This window comes from Somniosus microcephalus, chromosome 26, assembly GCF_052327205.1.
Source record: "Somniosus microcephalus isolate GS21.2 chromosome 26, FLI_Smic_1.0, whole genome shotgun sequence".
In the NCBI taxonomy this organism is placed as follows: Eukaryota; Metazoa; Chordata; class Chondrichthyes; order Squaliformes; family Somniosidae; genus Somniosus; species Somniosus microcephalus.
Genome location: NC_141012.1, coordinates 25,555,579 through 25,580,847, shown reverse-complemented (window position 1 = coordinate 25,580,847; position 25,269 = coordinate 25,555,579).

Genomic DNA, 25,269 nt, shown 5'->3' with positions numbered 1-25,269 from the left:
GAGTCTTACAGCTAGTTATCTCAAGCTGCAAATTTGAAAATAAGGGACACAGGCCATAAAAATCAGGGACATTTCATTTTAATATGCATAACATTATGAAAATCCAAATAACCTAAAAGTTGTTTATATGTTTCTAATCCGGTTAATGCATCAGTAATGTTTCCACCAACCCAAATAGATTTTAATAAGTTTTTGTTCTGGTGTGTGCTTAATTTTTTCTCTTTCCCTCCCCCCTTCCCCTCCCCCGTCCCACCCCCGCCGTCCCCCAACTCCACCACATTTCTCCTGAAGGTGTTAATCCATCGATTGAAAAGTGCGAAAAAATATTTTAGACTTACTTAGCCCCATACTTCTACAACTCCCTAAAGAAATCTTTGGAATAACCGTTTTAGACTGGGAGAACCTTTAAAAATTCAGGAATGTGGCTCCAAGGTTAGGATGGGATTCAAATGTGCTCACAAAATTGGGACGTTCTGACGAAATCAGGAGAATCGAGAGACATGCTAAGAACGAAATGATCTTGAATATGGGAATGTATAGCGAAGTGCTGCTTGTAGTGTCCGTGTGTAGATAAAGACACTGAAGACAGGAGTTGGTTCATAGGTATTTACTAAGCAAGTCTGGGGGGGGGGGTTTCTAAAGGATATACACAATACACAGGCTTATATAGCCCAAGTGGCAATTACCGGCATTACGCACACCTGGGGCTCTTAAAGGCACATACACCACAATTCCTCCCCTTCTAGCTAACTAGTACATCATATTTTAAGTAATTATTAATTACATGTTATATGCAAAATAATATACATTGCTGTATTAATTAATTATAAGTTAGTCTCTCAGGAGGCTTCCTGACTCGGTCCGGATAACGCCTCGGGGGTGTAGTAGTTTCTGGTGGTGTAGTAGGTTCTTCTGGCAAGGCTGATTCGGCTTGAAGGCCAGTGTCGGGTTCATCGGGCTCCAGTATCACCGGATCGGAGGTAGATATGGGTATCTCTACTTCATCGTTAGATGTATAGAGTGGTGGTGTAGGTTGTCCCTTTTCGGACGACTTGATGATTTGGTCAGCATGGCGCCTTATTATGCTGTCTCTGATGTCCACGGTATACATCAGTGGTCCTAATCGTGTGCAGATAGTTCCAGGCTGCCATTTCTCGGTACGGTAGTCCCGGGCCAAAACCGGTTGGCCTATCTGGAAGGCCCTAGTTGGCCTTTCATTCATGCCCTGAAACTGCCGGTTCTCCACGTCCCTTCGGATGTTGGGCTTGACCAAATCCAGCCGGCATCTTAGGTTTCTATTGTAGAACATCATGGCGGGAGTTTGGTTAGTAACCATATGCGTTGCATTCCTATATGCAAATAAGAAGTTATCCACCTTGTGCTGAAGTTTTATGTCTTCATTACCCATGGCCTTGATGGCCTTCTTGAAGGTCTGGACAAACCTTTCAGCCAATCCATTGGTGGCGGGATGGTATGGGGCGGACGTGTAGTGCTTTACCCCATTGTTCTTTAAGAACTTTCTGAATTCTTCGGACACAAATTGCGGTCCATTATCAGAACATATCTGTTCCGGCAGCCCATTCCTGGCAAATATGGTCCTTAATACTGTGATGGTTTTTTCCGTGGTGGTGGAGGACATCTTTATTACCTCCGGCCACTTGGAGTGTGCATCAACTGCGATTAAGAACATTGAGTCCATAAATGGACCAGCAAAGTCGATGTGCACCCTTTGCCAGGGAGATGAGGGCCACTCCCATGGATGTAGAGGGGCCTGTGGTGGAGCATTTTGGACCTTCTGGCATCCTAGGCAGCTCTTGGTCATGTCTTCGATGTCTCCATCGATACCTGGCCACCATACAAATGCCCTAGCTAGGTTCTTCATTTTCACTCCACCCAGATGCCCCTCGTGAAGCTCCTTTAGCACTTTATCCTGGAGTTTGGGTGGAATCACCACTCTGGATCCACACATCAAGGTTCCTCGGCACACTGACAGCTGTTCTCTTCTTTGCGAGAATGCTGGCAACAGTGGTTCGCCATGTGCTGGCCATCCCTTCACTGTTAAATCGTAGACCCGTGAGAGAGTAGGGTCATTTCTTGTCTCCCTTTCAATGGCAGAATTTGTCACCGGTAGACATTCCACTATGGTAGAGTGGAATATCTCTACTGGGTCTACTGTAGGTGCCTCTTCTATCATTGGCAATGGTAGGCGTGATAAACCGTCAGCATTCCCATGCTGTTTTGACCCTTTGTATTCAATGTTGTATTGGTGTGCCCCTAGAAAAAGGGACCACCTCTGTAGTCTTTGTGCCGTCATAATGGGGACACCTTTTTTAGGGTTGAATATGGAGATGAGGGGTTGATGGTCAGTCAGCAAGGTAAATTTTTGTCCGTGTAGGTAATGGTTGAATTTCTTCACTCCCCATACCAGGCTGAGTGCTTCCCTGTCTATCTGGGCATAGTTACGCTCAGCTGAGTTCAATGAGCGTGACGCAAAAGCTATCGTCCATTCCGAGCCATCAGGGAATCTATGGGACAATACCGCTCCTATGCCGTAAGGGGATGCATCGCACGCCAGTCTGATTGGTAGTGATGGGTTGTAATGAGCCAAAATTTTCTCGGATGTGATTAAGTCTTTACATTTATGGAAGGCACGTTTACAGTCTTCGTTCCATTTCCAAATCACTCCTGTCTGTAGAAGATCATTAAGAGGGTGTAGAATAGTTGATAAGTTCGGTAAAAATTTATGATAGTAATTTATTAATCCCAGGAATGACCTTAATTGTGAAACATTTTCAGGTGCTGGGGCTTTTATAACTGCTTCAATTTTTTCAGGTGACTTATGCAACCCTTCCTTATTAATTATGTGGCCACAATATGATATCTGATTTTGGAAAAATTCGCACTTGGGGCGATTTGCTCGTAGGCCCCGTTCTTTCAGCCTAGTGAGCACCTGCTCCAAATTGGCAAGGTGCTCGTTGTCGTTTTCTCCTGTTATAAGGATGTCGTCTAGGTAGCATTGAGTCCCCGGAATCCCTTGCAGGACTTGCTGCATAGCTCTTTGCCAGATAGCTGGAGCTGATGCTATTCCAAAAACCAGTCGATTGTACTGGTACAGGCCTTTGTGTGTGTTTATTGTGAGATACTTTTTAGAGGTCTCCTCAACCTCCATCTGTAGATATGCCTGTGCCAAGTCAATTTTTGTGAAACGTTTCCCTCCGGATAGTGAGGCGAAAATATCTTCTATCCTCGGAAGAGGATACTGTACCGTGTGAAGGACCGGGTTTACAGTCATCTTAAAGTCCCCACAGATGCGAATTTTTTTCTGTTCCTCAGAGTTATTTTTCAATGTTTTTTTCATGACTGGAACGATGGGTGTTGCCCATTCGCTCCAATCTATTTTGAATAATACGCCTGCCTTTTCCAAATTCTTCAGCTCTGCCTCGACTGCCGGACGTATTGCGTATGGCACCGGTCTTGCCTTAAAAAATTTTGGAATTGCTGTATCTTCCACTTTTATTGAGGCGGTGATGCCTTTCAAGGTTCCTAGTTTCTCTTGAAACACTTCTTTGGCGTTGGCCAAGATGTCTTTTAATCGTTCAGGTATGATGTCATCATTGTTTTTTTCCTTACTGGTCACCGTCAGTGCTTGAATGGAGTGCCAGTCTAAACGTATCTTCCTTATCCATTCACATCCCAACAACGGTGGACCACCATCTTGTAGAATGTATAAATACAACTTTTGTATTTCTTTGCTGTTGTATACCACAGGCACCCTTATTTTTCCTTTGGGGTAGACTTTCTGCCCCGTATATGTTTTTAAGGTAATGGATGTGTCTTTTAGAGGTATATGTGAAAATAGCCTCTCGTAATCTCGTCGATTTATTACGGTTAGAGCTGATCCTGTATCTAGCTCCATTTTAACTGGGGACCCTGCTATTGTGAGGGTAACCCAAATGGTTTGGTAATCCTCTTTGGCAAGTACATTATGTAATTTGAGACAGCTTAGTCTCTTGTTTCCGGAGTCGCTATCGCTATTCTGGTCTTCGGAGCTATTGTCCGTCATCATTTGTACCTTCCTGTACTTTTCTTTATTGATTTTTTGTTTTCTGTCAGTGGATTTATTTTGTCCAGATTGGCATACCCGTGCAATGTGTCCAATCTTACCACATTGCCTGCATGCTTTGCCCTTGAACCAGCAGTCCCTCTGGTTATGGGTGGATCTGCCGCAGCGATGACATCTTCCGAACTCCTGTGTCATTTTATGGGTGCCGAAGTCCTGTGTCTCTTGTTGTATCTCTGCAGCTCCTTTTGCTGCTGCTTCGTATGATACAGCCATACTGAAAGCTTTGTCCAATGTTAAATCTTTTTCAGAAAGCAGTCTTTTTTGTGTTCCTTCGCTTAAGAGACCGCAAACAAATTTGTCTCGAAGATAATCCGATAGTCCTGCTCCGAATTGGCAGTACTTTGATAGCTTTCTTAATTCGTTTAGGTAATCAGCGTTACTTTCATTCTTGTGTTGATTTCTCTTGAAGAACTTGAATCGTTCCGCTATCAGCAGCGGTGTTGGGTTTAAATGCTCCTGCAGGGTATCAACAATTTCTTTAAAAGTCTTGTCCTTTGGTTTGACTGGAGTGATTAAATTTCATAACAGCCCGTATGTCTTCGTGCCCATTAAGTTCAGAAGTACTGAAGCTTTTTTTTCATCTGTTATTCCATTTGCAGTGCAAAAACCTCTACTCTTTCCACGTATGTGGTCCAATTTTCTATTTCGCCATCAAAAGCCTCAATATTACTAGATTTATGCATTTCAGAAAAGATATGGCGCTTCCCGCGCTTTTTTTTTTTCTCTCTGTAGCAACGATATGGCGCTTCCCGCGCTTTCCCGCCGCTGCTACCGATAACAACGCTGTTTTACTGTGGTTTCCGTTTATTCACTGTTGGAGACTCGTTCCCGACGGAGGTCTAAACGCTGACCTGCTTGCCGCGCCGGCCGTCTCTCGAGTGCACCCTCCCAGTCCGTTATTGCTTGCCTCCGATTTCGCTGCCTGTCTCAGCTGTAGAGCCCGCCGCTGGAGCTCCAGCCTGACGCCCAGGAAGGATTAGCGCAGTACCTGTCACCAGCTTGGCCAGCTGGTGAAACCACAGTTTCTCTTACTTCCTTGAGTCTTCTGGACGCTGGAGGAATCGATGTCCTTGAGGTGCTGCCGAATTGCAGGTAAGTCCGTTTCCACTTCGTCACCACTGTAGTGTCCGTGTGTAGATAAAGACACTGAAGACAGGAGTTGGTTCATAGGTATTTACTAAGCAAGTCTGGGGGGGGGGTTTCTAAAGGATATACACAATACACAGGCTTATATAGCCCAAGTGGCAATTACCGGCATTACGCACACCTGGAGCTCTTAAAGGCACATACACCACACTACTGACACCTAATGTTAAATGAGATGACAATTATTTCCAAGAATTTTACATTACTTTTGTTTCCTCTCCATTAGCCTTGGGGTTTCTTCAGAATGTTAATTTAAGGGGTGATTCCATAATCCCATACTCCCCACAGGCCAGGCCTAAGGCTGGGCTGAAGCGCCTTGGGATGTTTTACTATGCTAAGGGTGTAATATAATGCAAGTTGCTGTTGGTGAGGGGGTAATCCATAATAAAATAATCATGTATTAAATTTGGATGAAGTGGGCTTGTTGGGACAAATGCCCTTTTCTTGCTCCAAACTTCATAATTTTGTGCAAATGAGTGAGAGTGGCAGTTACCCAATGCCAGTTTCAGAAGATTACACTAATGGAGTGTGGGTGGTCTAGTTAATGAAATGTCCTTTCACCTCTGGAATCTTGATTAAAATCCAGGCCAGACTGAGGATCCTTGAGGGCCCGACATGGCATTGTTTGAGGGCTTTATATGTAATTATTTAGGGCCGTCTCGCCACAGATTCTAGTGGCTTCAAAACCACAGCATAGAACTACTCATAATTTGGCACAAATTGGTAGACTCACTCAGAAAGGCCACAAGTCCAGTTCTGGTCACCACACTTTAGGAAGGTTGTGAAGGCCCTTGAGAGGGTGCAGAGGAGATTTACCAGAATGGTTCCGGGGATGGGGGATCTTAGCTACAAGGACAGGTTGGAGAAGCTGGATTTGTTTTCATTAGAGCAAAGGAGGTTGAGGAGTGATTTGATAGAGGTGTACAAGATTTTGACAGGTTTGGATAGGCTAGGCTAGACGGGGAAAGGCTGAACCCACTAGTTGATGGTACAAGGACTAGGGGACACAGGTTTAAGGTTTAGGGCAAGAGATACGGGGGGGATGTGAGGAAACATTTTTTAACGCAGTGAGTGGTGATGACCTGGAACTCGCTGCCGACGGAAGTGGTGGAAGCGGAGACACTCAATATTTTCAAGGGGAGACTGGATAGGCACTTGAGGGAAATAAACTTGCAGGGCTACGGGGATAGAGCGGGGGAATGGGACTGACTGGATTGCTCTACAGAGAGCCGGCACCGACTCGATGGGCCGAATGGCCTCTTTCTGTGCGGTTATGACTCTATGGCTCTAAGAGTGTGTTGAAATAATTGGACATGCCACCCTGGAACAATATAGGTGTTATTATTCTCGGGGTACAGATCAAAGGCACATTGCGAGAAGAGAGCTGAAGAAGCTTTCCAGTGAACCGTGCAAAATATGACTTGGGAGTGCTTCATACTACTGGGTGACAAAAGTGCATAAAATAAACAAGCCTCAATTTATGCAATAAATTATTAACAGAAACATATTAGTAATATGGCATTGTATATTCCTGCAAAATGTTATTTAATTAAGAATTTACTGTGTTCAGTTGTTAAAAAAAATCCTTTGAAAACTATTACCAGAAGCTTCATTTGAGAAATATAAATGCTCCCTCAGTACCACATTATCTAGGCTTACAAATGAAGGAAGGCCTGAGGGGGCGTTGGAAGCAGATTTGGTGGTGGCTTTCGGATGGGAGTTGGATAAACACTTGAGGGGGAGGAATTTGCAGGGCTATGGGGGAATGGGCATGGGAGTGGAACTAATTGACTAGCTCTTTCAAAGAGCTGGCACAGGCACGATGGGCCAAATGGCAGCCTCCTGTCCTGTATCATTCTATGATTCCTTAGCACCTCCCGTTATCGTCTCCAGGGGGGCGATAACGGGACGCTAATGACTTACCGACTGGGTGCGGCGGAATGACCGACTCCCGCTAAATTGGCCGAGAGGTTTGTGGCGGCGGTAACACGTTACGCCACGATCTCCTGCACCCGGAGTTCGTGACGTCATTGCCGTGCGCATCGCCCCAGTAGCGCCCGGGACCCGAACTTCGGTTCCGCCCCCTGCAGCATCGCCGGACCACAACACCGACAGCTGCAGGAGGCGTTGTTCGGGAGGCCGGGAGCTTCGGAGGCGCAAATAAAAGGAGATGTTGGTGCAGGTAGGAGAAAAATTTTAGCAACGCTTCAAGTGATTTTTTTCGATTGCTCCTGGGCCGCGATCGATCAGCCTGGCGCTCTGCTGGAGTGCATGGGGCTGATCGGGCCAAATCGTGGCTGCCGTCAGGGACCAGCTAACTGGTCCCAATGCAGAGCCTACAGAGATGGCCCTTCCCTTTAAGGGAGGGAAGGAGCCTCGGATCCTGGCAGTGCTGTCCGGGACATTGAGCAGCGCTGCACCACTACCGCCCCGCCAGCGTCCTTTAGCGCTCCAGGAAGGAAGTGGAGAGCTTGATTTAGTGCTCCACTTCCTTCCTGGAGTGCAAACACCGAAGTTTGAGAAAGCTGGGAATCATTAGTGGCTGGCGCTAAGTTTCCCAGCTTTCAAAAGTTAGCGCCCCCAAACGGGGCGATACTGAATTTCTCCCCCTATAAGTTTTAAACGTATCTCAATGCCAAACAGTACAATGGGCGTAGTCACGCAAGTACCTGAAACTTCTGATGAAACGAAGTGCAGAAATAAAAGTGTATATTAAAGTAGCACCGACATGAAAAGTGCTTGGCAAACCTTGTTATAGGGAGGAAGAATAATCGGAAGATTGGTACGTCATTTGCAGCTGATTTACAAGTGCATGAAAATGATATACAAGAGTTCTGACTTTTAATTCTATCATGCAATGAGTAATGCTTTAGGGGTTAATTCAGTTCGTGCGGTACCTGAGCTGCGAAATCCTGATGCAGCTCAGGGTGTTAAGTATGAAAAGAATGTTCCATCCCTGCATTTTGATGAGCAGAAACATAGAAACATAGAAACATAGAAGATAGGAGCAGGAGTAGGCCATTCGGCCCCTCTAGCCTGCTCCGCCATTCAATGCGGTCATGGCTGATCATTCAAGTTCAGTACCCGGTCCCTGCTTTCTCCCCATACCCCTTGATCCCCTTAGCCTTAAGAAATATATCCAACTCCTTCTTGAATATATTTAATGTATTGGCCTCTACTGCCTTCTGTGGTAGAGAATTCCACAGGTTCACCACTCTCTGGGTGAAGAAATTCCTCCTAATTTCTGTCCTAAATGGTGAAAAAAAAGAATCAAATAAAAAAAGGTAAATTTTTCAAAAGATGTCAATTAGCTACTTCTTGACTGACTGGCAGCTCATGTGATATAATATGGAGTTTTAAAGAGTCCTCTATCCTAATATTCACTAGTGTAATTCTGTAATACATTTGGAAATATGTATGACACATTAGTTAACCTTTGCTATCAACTACCATGAACATGGTTATAATATATAAAGCACATTTGCATTTGTGATTACAGTGGGGTAATTTATTTAGCAATAAAAACCTTGTGCAAGATTTCATCAAATTGAGGATTGACAGGACATTGGTAGAATTGACTATTTGTCTGCAGGACACATATAAGTTCATCACAAAGTCAATTTAGCAAAACAAGGCCATTATTGCTTTATTGCAGATGCATTTCAGCCAGTCGCCTTTGAGCTGTTCTGCCTTGAGTGACCAAATTAATAACTAGTCATTCTCCTGTGGCACTGCTCACGGGCAGTCTGAAGTATGGGTTTTGATGTTTATTACAGTCCTGCTTCAGCCTAAATGACAGTAATCCGCCCATCACTTTAATACAACATGACATAAAAATGTAATGCACATTACTCATAATGAAGGATCCGGGCCCGACAGATATAAAAAGTATACTTGTCCAAGCTGATTCCTTAACTGTCTTGTACCATTAACATGAAAATCTACACATCAAACAAAAAGACTGATAGGGATGAATTTTTCCCCCATAGCAGTGTCTGGGTGGCTGGTCAGCAGAACATGCCGGCTTGCTGTCCGTTAGTCCTGCCAGGAGGCCTGTTCCATTTCCCCCCTTGGAAAGCCTCGGCTTGGTGTTTAACTGTATGACTGACATTGGGAATGTACTACATGGGGAGTCACAAAGTGCTTTGTAGCTCAGTTGGTAGCATTCTCGCCTGTTAGTCAGAAGGTTGCAGGTTCACGTCCCACTTCAGACAGTTACGCACAAAATCTAGGCTAACACTTCAGTGCAGTACCGAGGGAGTGCTGCGCTGTCAGAGGTGCTGTCTTTCGGATGAGATGTTAAACCAAGGCCGAGTCTTCTCTCTTAGGTGGATGTAAAAGATTCCCACGGCACTCTTTGAAGTAGAGTAGGGGAATTCTCCCTAGTGTTCTGGCCAATATTTATCAACCAAAATCAGATGATCTGGTCATTATCACAGGCTGTGCGCAAATTGGCTGCCGTGTTTCCTACATTACAACAGTGACTCCACTTCAAAAGTACTTCATTGGCTGTAAAGCGCTTTGTGAAAGGTGCTATATAAATGCAAATCTTGCTTTTTTTTTACATTTAAAAACCACAGCTAACTGCAAACATTTAGTTTTTCCTAGCAGTTAGAAATAGCAACTGCTCCACAGGTAGTCGAAACCCACCTTGTCTGTGGGCCCACTGAGCTGGTGCTGATTCACCAGCTCTACTCTGACTACGCCTGGTGGAGAATGCTGCCAGGTGGAAATGCAAATGGCGGGACTGGCTCCAGCAGGCCAGCGGAGCCCCACTGTCATGTGAAACCGCAGTGCAACGTACAATCACCAACAGGTGCAAACTTACAGCCGACCATTCCAATGCACAGCCCCTCCTTGGTCAGCCAGCCGTCTGTGCCACCTTGACACCTGGGAATAGCAATTTCATAGGTTTTTGTAGCGGTAGAGACTTAATTCAGGAAGAGCTCTTGAACGCAGTGTGAGGGGAGATTGGATTGGTTTAAGTAATTGCAATTCCAGCCTGAGATTCTCCAAGTACCTTATTTTAGAAGTTTTTAGTATTATCATATTGCTTGAATTTGCAGGAATCTGCTTCGAATTTGATTTACATGTCAGATAGCGTGTTTGTTCTTACAAGTCAATAAGTAGATAATACAAGGAATGAGTGTTTCAGATTAACTATACAGTGTTCTCAAAAATTGAAAGATTTATCATTAAATGACCATGAACCCCCGAGTAATTCTGATTTTAAACTAATTTTCTCCCTGTTACTTTGAATTTGATAAAATAATCCGACTGAATTGAATGGAAACATGAAATCGACAGTGGGAAATAGCAAATTTTCCAGAGTTTTGCAATGCACCAACTCTTTGAAATTAGATCACACGTGTAATTATGTTTATTAGTCTTATATTAAACTCCCACAGAATTAATACAGCTTTATGTTGAATTGTACAATGAGGGTCTAATAACAGTAGCTCAGTGCAGTATAGTATTCTGCAGCAAAAAAATCACGACTTTACAATGGAAATAAACACTGTGATAAAGTGAGATTACATAAGAACATAAGAAATAGGAGCAGGAGTCGGCCATACGCCCCCTCGAGCCTGTTCCGCCATTCAATAAGATCATGGCTGATCTTCTGCCTCAACTCCACTTTCCCGCCCAATCTCCATATCCCTTGATTCCCCTAGAGTCCAAAAATCTATCGATCTCAGCCTTGAATATACTCAAAGACTCAGCATCCACAGCCCTCTGGGGCAGAGAATTCCAAAGATTCACAACCCTCTGAGTGAAGAAACTCCTCCTCATCTCAGTCTTAAATGGCCTACCCCTTATCCTGAGACTCATGAGTCTAGATGACGCATTGTACTATAAGGCTATAGCCAACTAGGAAGAGGTAAGAGAATAAACAATGGCAGTGATATCATTCAGTGACTTAAATGAGGTGAGAGCTCATTCAGGTTTATAAAGATGTCAGTTAGTTGATAGTGAAAAAAGAAGCCTGGGTTCTACTTGCCCTCCAATATGATCCTGGAGCAATAGGCAATTTTGCCATTTGACGTGGTCAAGCTAGATCTGGTGATTGATCAGTAGGCCAATTGCACACCAGGTTTATTTAAGTTTGGGTCTCTCTGACTTGAGTGAGCAAAGGTGGAGGTTCTACCAGGGGAAGCAATAGGAGTAGGATACAGTCATTGATTTTCTGGGGACCAAGGGGCATTATAGGAAGAGGTGAGGTAGTCATTAAGCTGGTAGATAGCGGCAGAGTTGTTGTGATGAGAAGATTGAGTTGGTCATTTGCAGGTTATATTGAGAGGTAGCTAGGGTTGAGTTCTTCCCAAGGATAGATGGTGACAATAGTGGAATTGGTGGAGCGAGGGGAGGTAGGTGGTAAGGGAGACAGTGACATGTTCAGAGATTGTTATGTCAAGTCATCGAGACTTCAGCTGCAGAGTAGCCAGGAGAGATGAAGAGGTCAAGGAGGCACTCAAGGATCTTGTTTGGGGAGTTGGGGAGTTTATATGAAGGTGAGATTGAGAAAAGACAGGAGGGTGGAGTTAGAGGAGACGGGGCAAGGGGAATTGAGGTGCAAGTTCAAATTACCAAGGATGTGAAGCTGCACTGTTCCATTAGTAACCCATAGACCCTGTTTCTTGCTTCTGCATTTATTGAGGCAATCATTGGATATTGCTAGACACTTTTTTCATTTGAAAAGCCTCAAAAATGCAGTAAGAATAGTTTCAGCATTTTTCAGGGCTAACCCAATTTCCAATCCAAAATGCAGCCACATTTTTATGGCTGCATCCTTTAAAGTTTCTCCTCCTCTCGGGTCAGCAGCCTTTTAAGGGCAGCTGACTCATAATTTAACTGTTCCTTCTGCCAAGATCCCAGCACCAGGCTCAGTATGGGAGGTACCTGCGGCCGGGGAGGCGCTATTTAAAGGCGAGGAGTGGGGCGGCCATTTTTGTTGCTGGCCGCCTGCCAGCACCTGCCTGCGCTCCTGTCCCTGGCCTCCTGAACCGCATCCCCCACAGAGTGCCGGCTGGGCTCCAAGAGCCCAGCACTTCTCTCGAGCGTCGGGCTCTTTTGCCGGCACTCCCGATCTCCGGGGGCCCAGCTAGGCCCCGGGTCGTGCTGCGCAAGGCTTTAAGAATACCGTGGCGCGACGTACTGCAGTGCATGGCACTGCAGCACGAAGCAATGCGGTATTCCTTCGCAGCGCCCCAAGAGGGATGCGGGGTGGTTCCAGTAACGGCCCACTTCCCTCTTGGGGTGCTACCACTCAATTTCCATCGTGGGGGGGCTTATTTTTCTGGGGTGCTAAAAGTAGCGCCCCGGCAAAGTTAACACCTCAAAGGGGGCGTTACTTAATTTTTCACCCTTTGTGTTTCATGTACGAGGACACCCAGGTCCCTCTGTACCATAGTATTCTGTAGTCTCTTTCCATTTAAATAATATTTTGCTTTTCTATTCTTCCTACCAAAGTAGATAACCTCACATTTTCCCACATCATACTCCACCTGCCAATTTTTGCCCACTCACTTAACCGATCTACAGTAGATCCCTTTGCAGACTCTTTGGGCACGATCTTACCAGCCCTGGGGAGGCGGGTTTGGAGGCGGGGCTGCCAGGAAAATGAATCTGGGGGCGGGAGCCCATCCCGTCCCCAACCCGCCTCCGTGCCATCTTCCCAGGAGGCAGATAGCCGACCAGCGCCGGGTCCCGTCTCCTGGAGGCGGGAAAGGGATTACAGTCACTTAACTGCCTGTAGTTAAGAGGATTATCACCATTTTTCCAACAGAGGGGCAGGAATCCCAACGTCGGGAATCCCCGCCAGGGTCACCGAGGTGAGCAGTGGGTCTGCGGGGGTCAAAGGGGTGCAAAAGTGCGCTGTGAAGGTACGTGATGGGTGCAAGTGTGGAGAGGTAAGTATGTGAGGTGAGTGGAAAGTGATAGAAAATGTTTACTTACCTTTGTTTCTTCCTGCAGGCTTCAACAGTTGGAGACTCTCGCATCTCACCGGCAGAGATGACAGATGGCTGCTGCATTCTCCAATGCAACATCCATCTAATTTCTGCTCACAAAAGAGGTTTGATGATTCTTGAATACAAGGATTCATCGAACAACATAGAATGTCAGTGTTTGACAGCTTCACAGAGCTGTCAAATGATGACAATTCATCTGTCAAATATTTTTGACAGGTGTAACGTCATACGCTGACGTTCTCTGTAACCGGCTTCCTCTTAATTGGCCTGCTAAGCCCACTGGGCGGGCTTAACAAGGTCAGTCAAGGGAAAATAGCATGGGTTGGCCAGAAGTCGATGGAGGCGGGACTAAAACCCGACAAGCAGCAGTCCCGCCTCCAACGCGCCCCCATTGACAAAATCACCTCCTTTGTGTACTCCTCACAACTTGCTTTCCCACCTATCTTTGTATCGTCAGCAAATTTGGCTACAGTACACTTGGTCCCTTCATCCAAGTCATTAATATAGATTGTAAATAGTTGAGGCCCCAGCACTGATCCCTGTGCCATCCCAATAGTTACAGTTTGCCAACCTGAAAATGACCCATTTATCCTGACTCTCTGTTTTCTGTAAGTTAGCCAATCCTCTATCCATCCGAATATATTACCCCCAATATTATGAGCTCTTATCTTGTGCAGTAACCTTTTATGTGGCATCTTATTGAATGCCTTTTGGAAATCCAAATATACTACATCTACTGGTTCCCCTTTATCTACCCTGCTCATTACATCCTCAAAGAACTCTAATAAATTTGTCAAACACGATTTCCCTTTCATAAAACCATGTTGACTCTGCTAGATGTTATTATGATTTTCTAAATGTCCTGCTACTACTTCCTTAATAATGGATTCCAGCATTTTCCCAATGACAGATGTTCGGCTATCTGGCCTATAGTTTCCTGCTTTCTGTCTCCCTCCTTCCTTGAATATGAGCATTAAATTTGCAGTTTTCCAATCTGCTGAGACCTTTCCAGAGTTTAGGGAATTTTGGAAGATTACAACCAATGCATCCACTATCTCTGCAGTCACTTCTTTTAAGACCTTAGGATGCAGGCCATCAGGTCCAGGGGACTTGTCAGCCTTTAGTCCCATTAATTTGCCTAGTACTTTTTCTCTAGTGATAGTTATTATTTTAAGTTCCTCCCTCCCTTTTGCCCCTTGATTTCCTACTATTATTGGGATGCTTTTAGTGTCTTCTACTGCAAAGACAGCTACAAAATATTTGTTTAAAGTCTCTGCCATTTCCTTGATTCTCATTATTAATTCCCCAGTCTCATCCTCTAAGGGACCAATGTTTACTTTAGCTACTTTCTTCCTTTTTATATACTTGTAGAAGCTCTTACTGTCTGTTTTTATATTTCTTGCTAGTTTACTTTCATAATCTATTTTCTCCCTCTTTATTATTTTTTAGTCATCCTTTGCAAGTTTCTATAAATTTCCCAATCTTCTGGCCTACCACGAATCTTCGCAACATTATATGCCTTTTCTTTCAATTTGATACCCTCCTTAGCTTCCTTAGTAAGCCAATGATGGTTCATCCTTCTTGTAAAGTCTTTCTTTCTCACTGGAATATATCTTTGTTGAGAGTTATGAAATATATCCTTAAAAGTCTGCCACTGCTTATCTACCATCTTACCTTTTAATCTATTCTCCCAGACCACTTTAGCCGACACTATCTTCATACCCTTGTAATTGCCTTTATTTAAGTTTAAGACATTCGTTTCAGACCCAAGTTTCTCAAGCTCAAACTGAATGTGAAATTTTATCATGTTATGATCACTCTTCCCTAGAGGATCCTTTACTATGAGATCATTAATTAATCCTGTCTCTTTACACATTACCAGATCTAAAATAGCCTATTCCCTGGTTGGTTCCACAACATATTGTTCTACAAAACTATCCTGAATACACTCTATGAACTCATCTTCAAGGATAACTTTGCCAATTTGATTTGTCCAATCTATATGAAGATTAAAATCACCCACGATTATTGCAGTACCTTTCTTATAAGCCCCCGTTATTTCTTGATTTATACTCTGTCCCACAGTGCAGCTACTGTTAGGGGGCCTATAGACTACTCCCACCAGTGACTTCTTTCCTTTATTATTTCTAATCTCCACCCAAACTGATTCCAAATCTTGATTTTCCGAGCCAAGATCATTTCTCACTACTGTACTGATCTCATTGTTTATTAACAGAGTTACCCCACCTCCATTTCCTTTCTGCCTATCCTTCTGAAATGTTAAATACCCCTGAATATTCAGTTCCCAGCCTTGGTCACCTTGCAGCCACGTCTCTGTAATGGCTATCAGATCATACCCATTTATTTCTATTTGTGACGTCAATACATCTATCTTGTTATGAATGCTGCATGCATTCAGATAAAGAGCCTTTAATTTTGCCTTTTTACCATTTTTCCCTACTCTGACCCTATTTGCTGGTGCACTCTTATGCTTGTACGCTCTGTCCCTTCCTGTCACATTCTGGTTATCATTATCCCTATCGCTACCCTGCACAATTGCCCTGTCCTTTTGCTTTAACTTTCTAAGTTACCCCTCACCTGAACCGCCCCCCAATTATTTAGTTTAAAACCCTATCTACAGCCCCAGTTAGACAATTTTCATCTCCATTTGCTTCTTTCTTGGCATCAAGGCTCCCTACCTGCACACCCTTTAATGAACCAGAAATCTATTCCTTATTTTTTGAAAGCTGATTTCTATGATTTATCAATTTCGAGGGGTTGGTTTTGACTTCCGCGCAACCGACTGGCTACCCCTCCTGTGGGTGAAGAGGTGGCCATGACTTTGAGGCCCTGGCCTCAGGTACTTGAAACTGGCCTGCTGTGGGATGCCAACCAAGCGTCCGATGCAGCTCGCCGGATTAAGGTTGGCCAATGTCGGGCTGCCCCAGTCGGCTGCCAGATAAGTGCGGTGTAGGGGGGGGTGCATGGTTGCAATCGCAGTGCAGGGGCCCCAGAACCTAGTGGAGCAGTCCTACTCCTCCTGACCCCAACAAAATAATTTCAAAGTTACCTTTGCTGGGCCTCTTCAGTTCTAACGCCTGTGGAACCGGTTGGCGGGTTCATGACACACATTCTGCCCAGTTCTCTCCTAAAATGGCTGTTACCTCATAGGACCCTGATTTGCATATTAAAAGAGGCCTGTCGCTTGTACTCAGGTAGGCACCTACGGCCAAAAAGTGGGGCAGGTCAATCGCGGGCTTAACAGGTTGGTAAGGCCTCATTTTTAGGCCCTTACCACCCATTAATGTCAGTTTTCCCAGGAGAAAATCAACCCCCAACTGTGTAACAAGTTACTGCTCAAGTTATGTTTAGCTTTGGCACTCACTTTGTTTACCCATCTCCACTGGGCCAGTATATAAAGAAATTATATATAGGTTGTCAACAAATCCCTTTAGCCTGTGAAATTTGATGATATGACAGGAATAATCATGAATGTTATTGATTGATTACCAACTATGCTTTAAGTACTCATGGCAGTCTGTCGCCACTTAGATGTTTGCAGGGAAACAGAACTGGAGAAAACCTGATTGAAAATGAGCTCTAGTCAGAAAGAAATCAATTTTTTCGACCTTAATTTTTCACAAATTTGTTTGGTGCGCGCCAAAATTTTTGGAATATTAGAACTTGTTCCAATGTACCTGAGTTTATTTCGCCCATTAGAAAACTGAACCCATAGAATGATATGGTCCACATCTGATTCGGGATATGAGTTCCTCCTCTAACTTGACGGTGAGTCTGTGAAAACAGGAGACCTAATCCACCCAATAGACACCTTGTTCAGTAAAGGCCCGCAGACCAAAGAAACAGGGAGCTCTTCCAGGGAGCTTCTTAAACTGCCAAGGAAGTGGAAAGCTTGGGCTTGCCATAATTTTCCAATCTTCCCTAAATGCCGGGGAAATGCCTGAGGATTGGAAAGTGGCAAATGTGACACCATTGTTCAAGAAAGGGTGTAAGGACAATCCAATAACTACAGGCCGGTCAGTTTAACATCAGTGGTGGGTAAAGTTTTAGAAACAATAATCAAGGAAAAAAATAACAGGCACTTGGAGAGATTTAAGCTAATCAAGGAGAGTCAACGCAGATTTGTAAAAGGCAGATCATGTTTGACTAGTCTAATTGAATTTTTTGATGAAGTAACAGGGATGATTGATGAAGGGAATGCATTGGATGTTGTCTACATGGATCTTAGGAAGGCGTTTGACAAAGTACCACATAGAAGGCTGGTTAACAAAATTGAGGCTCATGGAATAGGTGGGTCAGTGGCAGCTTGGATAAGGAATTGGCTTAAGGACAGAAAACAGCGAGTTGTGGTAAATGGCTGTTTTTCAGACTGGTGGATGGTGGGCAGTGGTGTTCCCCAAGGGTCAGTGCTGGGGCCACTGCTTTTTTTGATGGATATAAATGACCTGGATATTGGAATACAGAGTAGAATTTCTAAATTTGCCAATGACACCAAACTTGGGGGTGTGGCGAACAGTGAGGATGATACCAATCGACTGCAACAGGACATAGAAAGGCTAGCAGACTGGTGAGGACCTGGAACACGCTGCCGACGGAAGTGGTGGAAGCGGGGACACTCGGGGAATAATTCAGTTGCTTTGCACCTCCCGTTAGCATCCTAAGAGGGCGCTAATGGGGAGCAAAGCAACTAGCACCCGGGCGCGGCGCCGTCAACGCCTCCCGCAAAATTCAGCGGGAGGTTAGCGGCGGCGGTAACTGTTAGCGCCCCGCGGCGCTGCACCACCGGCGATGACGTCATCATTGTGCGCAGCGCCCCGCTCGTGCCCCGGCTGCGATCTTCGGTAGTGCCTCCTGACTTACCACCGGACACTATGTCCGATGGGGTCAAGGGAGTCTACCTGCGGCCGGGGCGGCGCTAGTTAAAGGAGTTAAAGGGGAGCTGGCGGGCGGCCTGCCCCCGTTGCTGTCCGTGGCCCCCGTGACGCCTCCCCGCGGGGTGCCGGCTGCTCTCTGTGAGCCCGGCACTCCTCTTGAATAAGGGGAGGAAGGCCTGCACGTAGCGCCGCGATATTGCCTCACCGCGCCCTAAGAGGGACGCAGGATGCGGGGCGCTTCCAGTAGTGCCCCTCCTCCCTCTTGGGGTGCTACCTGGGAAAATCGGCTGCGGGGGCGCTAATTTTTTCGGAGTGCTAAAAGTAGCGCCCCAGCGAAGTTAGCGCCCCAAAGGGGGCGCGACTCAATTTTTCCCCCTCAATGTTTTCAAGGGGAGACTGGATAGGCGCTTGAGGGAAATAGACTTGCAGGGCTACGGGGATAGAACGGGGTAATGGGACTGACTGGATTGCTCTACAGAGAGCCGACACGGACTCGATGGGCCGAATGGCCTCCTTCTGTGCCGTTATGACTCTATTGTGACATAGGCCAGCTCACCTTGTGTGTGAATATTACCGCATGCTTACTGCACTCAGTGATGTTACCGCCCGCAATAATGCCGCAGTGATGTTAATTATTGTGTTGACAGCTTCCACATTCATTTAAACCCAACTGCGATGGATTAGTACACAATAACTTAATGAAACCAATTATTTGGAGTAGGCCTGACCAAGCTGCGCAGGACTGATATTTTTCACAATTTGGGGTGTCACTAAACATGTTCTATAAGTTACATTTGAAGAGAGCATCAATAATTCTCACTCTGCTATATAACCCGTATATTTTCTGCCAAATATGACACCGCTGTAAATAATACAATTATAGAGATTAATTGTTATTCGCTCTGAAGGGATCCACAATACATTTTAAGCAGATTGAGCAAGGCGTGATTTAATATTTTTAAAGCTGTGATTAGTTATATTTTGCACTTGATTTAAAAGAATACTAATAAAATTGTGCGCCCTGCAAAATATTTAAACAAATCAAATAGCATAAGGCGAACCACATTCTGCAACCATATATTAAAGGGCCAAAGGATATATGAGGACCTCGTGTGATAGAATGATTTAGAAGCTGAAAATGTGGGCCACAGAAGCATGTCACAGCGCTTGTTTTAATGCTGTGTTCTGAAATGATTTGGTTTGCAACATTAGGGGGAAAGGGATTGAAGGCAGAAAATTGATTAAAATGATTTGTCTATTGAACAAGCCTTTAATAAGGAAAGTTAAATATATTGTAAAATGAAAATATGTTAGTTATTTTTATTATTAATTCATAAAATACATTAAGCACTCAAGGTGTAACCTTGTGAGTAATAATCACTGGAAGGATGCTCAGACCCTCCGCAGGTCCAGCACCTGAACGAAGTGGCACATTAGCTACAGTGGTGTTTGAGGTTGTCCCCACGGTCCTGCCGGGGTCTCCTCTCTAAGTCATGTGAAGGATGGGAGATCGTCGCAAAACAGTCTTGTCAGCAGATGGCGTAAATTAACTATTTGTTCAGCTACAGTTTTGGACTCCTCCAGAAATATTGGCTCCGATATCCATGGGGAGGCAGGGAGGGAACGAGGGAGCGTGGTTGAGGGAGCATGGTTGTGTTGCGAGAAATCCCGGGGACGCAGAGGTCCTGTCGAATTTAATGGCAGGACCTCATTATCGCTTTCTTCTTCCGTTCCCCCCCCACCCGCCCCACCGCCGGCAGCCAGCCAGATTGAAGACTTGGCCTTCTGCTGGGCGAGAAAGCCAGCGGCAGGAGGCCGCAACCGGGGACCAATGGGGATGGTCCCTGATAATGAGGAAAGATTGGGGCTTGGTTGGGGGGGGGGGAGGGGTCAAAGCCCAACAATGATGAGGGAGGGAGGGAAAGGTTGGGGGTTGGGGTGCGGTCGGCCGATCATGGGGGAAGACCAGAGATCGGGAGTTGTAGGAGTGGGGTTGGTCAATCATGGCAGCGAGTAGAGGACACAATCGGCAGAAAGGGGGCTGAAAGTTTGCTTGAGGGGCTGGAGAAAGCACTTCTGCTCCTCCTGGCCCACAAGGAGTGCTCTAAAAAGCACTTAACCTGCTGCAGCCAGCAGCTCCCGTCTCCATTTAGATGCTGGGTTTACCGAGTCCTTGTAAACCCAGCCGACAGCTTGTAAATTTAAATTAGGTTCACAACTGCACTGTGGGAGAGAGGGATAGATAGATGTGGGTGAGTACAGGTTTGCCTATGAGGCCCTCTCTGGACAATAGCCTACTGGCTCCAAATGTCTAGGCTCAATCTGAAGATTGGACAATTCAGTGAGGTAGCGGAATATTGCTGGTGACTGCAGAACTATTCTTCTGCCTCCAAATGTTCTGTGTCAGCTGTGGCTCAGTGGGTAGCACTCTGAGTCAGAAGGTTGTGGGTTCAAGTCCCACTCCAGAGACTTGAACACAAACTCTACCTGACACTCCAGTGCAGTGCTGAGGGAGTGCGGCACTGTCTTTCAGTAAGAGATGTTACACCAAAGCCCCGTCTGCTTTCTCAGGTGGAAGTAAAAACTCCCCTGACACTATTTTGAGGAAGAGCAGAGGAGTTCTCCTCGATATCCTGGCCAATATTTATCCCTCCATCAACATCACTAAAATTGATTATCCAGTCATTATCACCTTGCTGTTTGTGGGAGCTTGCTGTGCGCAAATTGACTGCTGCGTTTCCTACATTACAACAGTGACTGTACTTCAAAATGCTTTGGGACATCCTGAGGTCATGAAAAGTGCTATATAAAAATGCCAGTCTTTCTTTCTTTCCAAAATGATTTACGATCCAAGATTGGCTGAGGCGGGGGTGGGGTTCTGGGCTTGGACAACCCCGTGGAGGGGTCCTTGAACCCCAACTGTAATGTATATACCTTTAAGGGGGGAACTATCTTTTACAGCTCATGTATATTGCAGTACCGGCAGTGACCACACCTGTATATAGCACTGAGTAGTAATCTGTACAGATCAGTTCTAGTGTGAGCCACGTTGAGTGAACACCTGTTGCACTGTTCTCCTGCAGTCTGTGTCTTATTATACATGGACACAACATTGGCGACAAGGCAAATTCGAACCTACCTGCAACTCTGCATCACCTCCCGGGGATTCGTTCCTGGCGATCAGTGGACTGGAGGTCAAGGCCAGAGACTCGGGCGTCGACCACAGGCAACCGCCCAGTCATCCAGCAGAGACTCGAGAATTGTGGGGGAGGCTGTCAAGAGCCAGGCTTGGCTTTCCAGTCGAGGTGGTCCAGCGAAACGGGCTGGCAACTGGTAATGCGCAGACCCTTCCCGGACAGCGGCGGGCTAGAGCCCGACCGAGTGGCACAGCAAAGGGCCGAGCAGCGTCGACGGGGGAGAGAGAGAGGGCAGAGCGCACAGGGCGCAGCCGGTGTTCAGGGGCCGAGCAGCGTCGAAGAGAGGGAGAGAGAGACGCGCAGAAACCCGCGAGGCGCCGCCATTGCCACGAGGACCGCCGAGAGCGGCATTGGCAGCAGCACAGGAGAAGTGCGCGAAACCTACAGGGTGCCGCCATTGCCACGAGAACCACCGGGAGCGGCGTTGGCAGCAGCGGGGGAGGAAGGAAAGCGCGGGAGATGCCATTTTAAGCCATTGGGAGACGCCATTTTAAACCACACCCAAAATGCCGAAGAGTGGCAGTATCACCGCGTTTGACAATGAAGTCGAAGATTGGACTACATATGTCGAACGAATAGAGGTATACTGCAAGGCAAATGAGGCGTCAGATGACAAGAAAGCGTCGGTATTGTTAAGTTTAATGAGTGCAAAGACGTATGGGTTATTACGAAATCCAGTAACCCCAACGAAGCCAATGGAAAAGAGTTTTGAAGACATAGTAACGATACTACAGGAACATTTAAACCCCACACCGCTGCTGATAGCAGAAAGATTCAAGTTTCACAAACGGAACCAGCATAAGGATGAAAGCAATGCTGATTATTTAACAGAACTGCACAAACTATCGAAACACTGCCAGTTTGGAGCGGGACTGGCAGATACCTTAAGGGACAAGTTTGTGTGTGGGCTTCAAAGTGAAGGAACCCAGAAACGGCTTTTATCTGAAAAGGACCTTACGCTGGAAAAGACTTTCAGCATTGCGGTATCATATGAAGCAGCAGCATGGGGCGCTGCAGAGATACAACAGAGACCGCAAGAATATGGCACAAACGAAATGTCATATAGAACAGAGAAGTGCTATCGCTGCGGCAGAACAACACACGACCAGAATGATTGCTGGTTCAAAGGCAAAGGCCTAGAAATTCAGTATAGCCACGTTTGGGGCGCTACAGCATGGCGTTCGCTAACTTTTGTGCCCGGCGCAACTTAGCGCCACTTTCGCCGATAATCAGTTGCATCGCCCCAAGAGGTTGCTGCTGCGCTAAAGCAGGCGATGCACGACTATCATTAGGCGCTAAGCTGGCGATCCGGGGCGCAAACACCGAAGGCGGGCGCAGCGCAGGTGCGGCGAGTTGCTCATTGAGGCCAGACACTTAAAGGGGGAGGGTGGAATTGCTTGGCTGCCACGCCCTGCACACTGCAGCCCTAAGGCAAGGCCTGAACACTGCTTCTGGAACAGCTCCACGCCCAGGAGAATGGAGAAGGCCAGGGAGAGAGCGCAGCGCTTCGGCGAGGGTGACCTGAGGCTGCTGGTTGGCGCAGTGGACCGCAGGCGCCATATCCACTTCCCTGAGGGTGGCAGGAGGCCGCTCCCCGCCGAATATCGGAAAGCATGGAGGGATGTGGCAAACAGGGTCACGTCCAACAGCGTGGTTGGCAGGACACCAACCCAGTGCCGGAAAAAATTCAACAACCTCACTCGGGTTGTCAGGGTGAGTACCCTTTCCAGTATCCTCCTCATCCCTGCATGTGCACCTCACTTTATGGCCAAACAGGTCTGAAAGCCCTAATGGCCAGCCCTCATCCAGCAGCTATGGGACTGTCATGAAAAGCACTTGCGCAATCAGGACTTTAGACACTGTCAGGGCTATTCGACCATGGGAGGCAGTGCGGGCAAGATCAGGGCTTGACACTGCCAGGGCTAATCGAACATGGGAGGCAGTGCGGGCAAGATCAGGGCTTGACACTGTACTTAGAGGCGGCCCTTTCTCTTGCAGGCCAAGCTGGCGCATAACAGAAGACAGCAGCGACAGACCGGGGGATGCCGTCCTGACCTGAAACAGCTGAGCGACCTCGAGCAGCGAGTGGAGCGGATCATGGCAGGCCGGCTGAGTGGCCCCGTTGCCACTGGAGATGCTGACCCTGTTCTGGGCACCAATGGTAAGGTCATCACCTTTTTGACCTCTCCCTTTCCACTTGCGCCTCACGCCAGCATCCTTTGCCACTATCGAACCAATGCAGTGCACAGCAGCACTCATGCCTCCCTCGCTGCCGCCCTGTCCTCACTCTAAAGCAACTCTTGTGCCTCCCTGCTTTCAGATGGTGACTCACCAGGTGAGGAGGCGGCCCCTCAAGCTGGCACTGTGTCCGAGTCAGACATAGAGGAGGAGGAAGAGGAAGCCAGCCCATCAGGGACATCCTCAGTTGAGGCAGCCCATGGCCATGATGGTGACACGTCTTCCCTGGAGGGGAGCAGGGGGGAAGGGTCGGAGGATAGCGAAGCTCCGGGGACCAGCGGGCTGCAGCAACGCGGGAGGGGTGGGGAAGCTCGGCGGCCTTCTCCCCGGAGGGTGAGTGCGGCCTCCAGTCCTGCTACGGTGAGCGCAGAGGAGGTGCGGCTCCTAGCGGAAATGGGCGCCCAGGCTGAGCGCAGGCACACTGAACTCATGGCTGCAGTGGCAAGGATGCCTGACTCCATAGAGTCACTGGCAAGGAGTGTGCAGGAATTCGGGGCAGCACAGGCCAGGAGTCTGCAACAATTCAGTGCAGCACAGGCCAGGAGTCTGCAACAATTCAGTGCAGCACAGGCCAAGAGTCTGCAGGACATCGCGGCAGCACAGGCTAGGAGTCAGCAGGACTTCGCTGCTTCACAGGCGGCTTCTAGCCAAGTGCTCAGTCGTGCCGTGCATTCACTGGCTGCTGTCATGCAGACACAGACCAGGGCCACATGGGCACTAACTGCTGCCACACTCGCTGGATCGGCCAGGCATCGCCGGGGCACTCGCTGTGCCGCAGCAGCCCAGCAGTCTGTGCTTCAGCAGATTGCTGCGCATGCTGCAGTGCTGGCCCGTGCGCGTGCCAATGTCTCAGCCGACCAGGGAGTGCCTGTGATCTGTCAGGTTGGCAGCATTCCTGCAGCTAACACTGTCACTCCTCCATTGCAGCTGCCACCAGCTGTTGGACAGACTGCTGCTGCCCAAGCAGAGTTGGAGCAGTCAGCAGCCGGCCCCTCCAGGCCCAGAGCTGGTCCAGGCCGACCCCCAAGGGCATCTGCCGTCTCACCATCTGACCCTCAGCAGCCTTCCCCCAGCCTTGCTGCAGCCACTGGGGTCCCATTGAGGAGGAGCTGCAGGGCGGGTAGGGGCCAGTCACGGAAGCGAAACGGATCACCCTCGCAGGGGAAAAAGTAGAAGGTGTGGCCAAATGTTTTGTTTTACTTATAAAAGCCGAGACTGGTGTATTTGTTTCATATATAAAAGCCGAGACTGGTGTATTTGTTTCATATTTAAAGGCCGAGACTGGTGTATTTGTTTCATATTTAAAGGCCGAGACTGGTGTATTTGTGTTTTTGGGGGGGGTTTCTCTCCATTAGTTTGTCATGTGGGAAGGGCACAGAGGTATCATAGTAAAAATTTTTCTTAAATCGCACTGTCCATGCTTTCTTTTGGAAGTCCTGGTTGCCCTGCTCGGCTGAGGGCTTGTGGAGCAGCTACATTCATCTTCTGCCATTGGCACAAGCCATTTCCTGAGAGGGGGCCTAGAACCGACTTGCAATAAGCCGCCGACGGGCGGCCCTTGCACTTTCTGCCTCCCTCCTGTGCTGGTCCTCCTCCTCCTCCTCCTCCTCCTCCGCCTCTGGTGGTCCTCCAATGTCTGCTGGCAGTGGCTGAGTCCTGCGGATAGCCAGGTTGTGCAGCATGCAGCACACGACAACCAA